Source organism: Myotis brandtii, unplaced genomic scaffold, assembly GCF_000412655.1.
Source record: "Myotis brandtii unplaced genomic scaffold, ASM41265v1 scaffold179, whole genome shotgun sequence".
Classification (NCBI taxonomy): domain Eukaryota; kingdom Metazoa; phylum Chordata; class Mammalia; order Chiroptera; family Vespertilionidae; genus Myotis; species Myotis brandtii.
In genome coordinates this window covers 5376144-5381213 of record NW_005356635.1, presented here as the reverse complement: position 1 = coordinate 5381213, position 5070 = coordinate 5376144, and the positions used below count along the sequence as shown (strand labels likewise).

The window sequence follows — 5070 nt, the reverse complement described above, 5'->3', positions numbered from 1 at the left end:
CTGAGTGGCAGCTCGCCCCAGCGCGGGATCCGGGCCTGCCATCTGCCACCAGGGGAGACGGGGCAGACACTGAGGGATTGGGCGTGCCATCTGCCACCCGGGGAGCGGCCCTACGCCAGCAGGTGGTTATCTCCCGAGGGGGTCCCAGACTGTGAGAGGGCACAGGTTGGGCTGAGGGACCCCCCTCCCCTGCCAGTGCACAAATTTTTGTGCACGGGCCTTCTAGTTAGAATAATAAAACAGAATCCTAACTGGATTGCAGAATAAACAATATTGGACCCTTCTGTTGCCTTCATGTGCATTTCACTTAATACTCTGGGGTATTTCTAAGTCTAGATATTCATTTGTTCCACAAACATTTTTCTTTAGGTCCAAATGTTATGTGAGAATTTTAAAATATTGCCATAAGCTTTTTGTGGATTATTTGGATGATAAAGTCATAATAGTAAATAAATCTTTTATTTTGCAAAATTTTGTTCTTACAAAATAGTCCTTCAGTTTTTCTTTCTAGGATTACCTTTCATTATGCTATCTCAGGCCTCCTGGCTGATAAATTACATGGTATTTTCAGAATTTCACTTTTATTTTAGTAGTACTGAGTAGATATGACCTGAGTAGAAATTAGCCTCTGCAAATAATCTAAAAGTCATTTAATGTCATTACTTAATTTTTCTTACTCTTCTCTATATTCCTACAAAGTAAGGTATAGCGTTTGTTATTAATCTACTTCAGAATTATGTTTAAAAGATTCTGCTAAAAGAATGTGTCCAAGGATACTTGGTGGATTGAATGGTTTCTACCCATATATGGTGCAAACAGCTTTGTACTACTAGTTAGTTAATTTACTCATTTGTTTTTTCCACCCTTTAATTGATAAACATATCTGTGTTTTAATAATTAGGTGTCTTTATCTACAAATTTATTCAATATTCAAACAACAGAGGAAAATTCTTCTTTCTTTTTAACCAGGAAAGTAATATGCTGTGTGTGTGTGGGTGCGTTTTGACTAATTACCTTCTTGTGTTTTGAAACATAGCACAAACAGAAAAAGTAGTTATAATGTATGTATGTATGTATTTATGTATTTATGTACAATTTAAATGATAGTAAAATGAATATTGGAGTTCTCACTACTCTGCTTAAGAGACACCTGCTACATATTAGGAAGGAAAAACGCTAAAAAACAGTAAATTACATATACTTTACCCTAACCCAATGAAGCAATGTTATTCCAGTAACTTTATTTATTTATTTATCTTAAGTATATTTTTATTGATTTCAGAGAGGAAGGGAGAGGGAGAGAAAGAAACATCAATGATGCAAGAGAATCATTGATCAGCTGCCTCCTGCAGGCCCCACACTGGGGATCTAGCCTGCAACCTGGGCATGTACCCTGACCACCAGAAATCGAACTGTGATCTCATGGTTCATAGGTCTCATAGGTCAACACTCAACCACTGAGCCATGCCAGCCAGGCCAGGTAACTATTTACATATCTCTTCTCCACACATTCTTTTGCTTCAAAATCAGGATATTCAGATTACTCAGATACCTATAAATGATGAATGGTCAATTAAGAAGGAAAGATGGGGTCTAAAGGAAGAGGGAAAGGTGGCTGATATCATTGATCTTCTATTAATAAGAATGAAAGGTCATTAGAGCCTAATACTGTCTTCTCTGGAGTAGTTGCTCTCAACATGGCCTCCAGTGATACGAAAATAATGTGAGGAAAGAATGGTGTTGGAATGGGATTTAATCTTGGCAGTTGTCTCAAGTTGCTAGAACTGCCCAAATGCAGTGTGTATAGCCAGGATGGCTAGAAGAGGCCAGGCCCCCAAACCACCCAGTATCTGTGTTATGCTGTGTGTGTGTGGGTGCCTTTTGACTAATTACCTTTTTGTGTTTTGAAACATAGCACAAACAGAAAAAGTAGTTATAATGTATGTATGTATGTATGTACAATTTAAATGATAGTAAAATGAATATTGGAGTTCTCACTACTCTGCTTAAGAGACACCTGCTACTTACTAATGTTAATTAAAGTTAACTACTTCAACCAGACCAAATTAAAGACTTTATTAGGTGAATTACCTTTTAGATTTTATTGATACATGGACCATATTAAACTAGTAGTAACATCTGATCTTCATGAAGGAGTTTCCTATTTGTAACATTTTTACAATAATTTCAAATGTTTTAATAAAGTGATGTTAAGTGTACCATAAAGTGGTTGCTTATTAAAGCAACTCATTTGATCTGTCTTGTGTTTGAAAAAGCTTGTGATGAGAAAGGTTTTTTGCTGAGGTCAGAGCAAACCTCAGCAGTACAGTGCATTTCCTGTTTCTTTATGTAGATTCTTTTCTTTCTGATCCATATGTATTTTCTTTCCTTCTCTCTTGGTTGTAGCCTAGCAAATGCATGGATATATCTTTACTTATTTCAGCTGCTTTGGAGTTGAACTTTTAGTACAGTGCCTAGACCACCAAAATTAATAGGTAGGGAGGCGTATAAGAGGTCTGTCATGGTAGTGCTGAGCATCACAATTCTCATTGTAATTGTTCCATCAGTTATTTTTCAAATGCAATATGAGTTCCTGTCATTACTTGGAAATTCCCAATAGGCTGATAGCAAGTTCAGAGAGTAATTCCTTTGCTGCAAAAAAAGTTCTTCCATCAAGCTTAATTTATAGTTGTGGATGGGTTGAAATGTGTGTTAGGATGAGAAATAATTAAGATATGGTTGGACATGAATCCTATCAATGTCCAAAAAATGTGAACTTAGAGTCTTCATTTTAATATACACAGGGAACTAGAGAATGTTGTATGGATTCCTTTGTTAAACTTAAATTGCAATTCTGAAAATTAAACATTTAGGCAGCTTTTAACTAATGTATTTATTTTAATTGATAGCTCATTGTAAAGTAAAAGTTTTTTTTAAAGCATCTTTACTTCAGACTAATAACAAACATCAGAAATATAAAGGTTTATTTATTTATTTTTATTGTCACTGAGGAAAAAAAGGATTATTTTTAGTTTTAAATCTTTAGGACTAATCATGTGCCAGATACAATATTAAAAAGTCATTGGAAACATCCACATTCAAAGATCTACAAACTAATAACTTTGATTTTGTGATGGTATGTTGCAGAATATTATTGTTGCAGTAAGTGGAAAAGTACCAATCTCTTTTCTGATTGCAGACAACCTACAGAACATTAAGAACTCCTTATATGAGTGGGTTTCAAACTTTTTGACCGCAGTCCACAGGAAGACATTTGTTTTTACTCATGCCCCAATATATCACAACACACAGACTATAATAAAGTTTTATGAAACAGTAATTTCCTGTAATACTTATGATACCGTGGTATACGAATGTTTCTTTTACTTATAAGTTCACCAAGGTCCATTGAGTTATTTTATTACCCATAATTTTCACCACCCATATATTTAAAGATTGCTTTCCCATGTACCAAAGACTGACTTTTAAATGCTGCTACTGAAACATAACTTAAAGTCTTAATTGATTTTTAAAGTTTCAAGAATTCTAGCTTCTGTTTTCTGCTATAGTTGAAACAAATAACTATGCATACAAATATAGATTTTGCTGGCCTTAACAAAATTTTTTATGAAACTAATAAATTCAGCTTACCTCTAAGCCTAAATAAATGTATACAGTTGTAAAGTGTTATTTGTTAAATGCTGAATATTCTCAGCACATCACCTAAAATAATGGAAGAAAACACACCTTTGTACCACCATAATAAATGTCAAAAAGCTTCATCATTAAAATCATATATTTTTTCTTGTAAATTTTATGTATTTAGTTTCTTTTAAGTTTAAAAATCATAGGGTTACTTCTTTGTTTTTTACCAAGGGTGCAGTGAGGTTGGAATGACTACTAGTAGTCTACCTGTGGTAAGCACAGAGAGAGAGGAAGTGATATTTGATGTGTAACATTAAGGAGAAAAACTAACTGGCTAAGGGTTGGTGAAGAATGTTCATGATCCCCAAGTCAAATTACATTTGGTGCCTTTGACTTTAGAAAACTGAGGAAATGCAAAGTATTTCAGTAAAATTTTTATCCACAATGACTGAAGTAAAATTTTTGGCGTCCTTGTTTGGGGGAACTAACCAACAGATAAAAAGAAAATTTATTTTTTTGTGGCATATATCTTGCTGGTTAGGGCTGGATAGACAGGTACCTTAGTTATGATTTAGTTTCATTAAACAGGTATTTATGTGAGAGAGATTCTTCTAGGCTTGAGATATATATAAATAAGTTAGTTCCTGAGGAAACCAAGATGGCGGCATAGGTAAACACAGGAAATTGCTGCCTTGCACAACCACTTCAAAAATACAACTAAAAGACAAAATGGATATCATCCAGAACTACAGGAAGGCTGGCGGAGTGGAAATTCTACAACTAGAAGGAAAGAGAAAAGCACACTGAGAATTAGAGGAGGTGCGGAAGTAAAGTGCAGAGGTACGGAGGCGCACGTGGAAAGGGCTGGCAACTGAGGACACGGTTGTCTTTTTCAATCCGGAGGGAGTCTCAAGCTCCCGACTGCTCTGAACTCTAGTTCTGGGCGAGTCTCTGGGGACCCAGATTCATACGGGGAGAAACCGGACTGTCTGGCATTGGTTGGAACTCAAGAGCGGCTTTCTCTCAGAGGTGCTTGCAGCGATTACCAGGACACTGAGATGTGGGGCCTCTTAGGGTAGGACTGAGGAGCAGCCATAGCTACTTGCTCCGCCCTGTTGACCCCCTGAGACCCCGCCCCACCCAAGATGTGTGCAGAGGCTTTTGCATATGAAAGGCCTGGCCCTTTGAAATCTGAAAATTACCTAACAAACTGCAGCTGGGTCAGAGAGACCCAGAACTTCCAAAAGAAGGCCCAAGGCCCCACAGCAGCTTGCATTGCTTCACAGCTGGCCCTCATCTGGGCACCTCCAAACCCCAAACAAAGAAGAGGAATCTGCAGATCTCTCCATAGCTCCTGCTGCGTAGCCTCAGGCAGAGGCTAAATTAGCACCTCCTTAGAGATCCAAGAGCCAGTGTACCCAGTGT

The 5070-nt window shown here is 37.1% G+C and overlaps 1 protein-coding gene and 1 long non-coding RNA gene across 6 annotated transcripts in view; both read left to right on the top strand.

Annotated features, from left to right (window-relative positions):
- Positions 1 to 5070, top strand: part of RNF13 (ring finger protein 13) — a 190432-nt gene that overhangs the window by 87145 nt on the left and 98217 nt on the right. The window lies entirely within an intron of this gene.
- Positions 1440 to 3812, top strand: LOC106725630. Its single transcript, XR_001361558.1, has 2 exons — positions 1440 to 1480; positions 3200 to 3812. It is a non-coding gene; the product is annotated as an uncharacterized LOC106725630 (long non-coding RNA).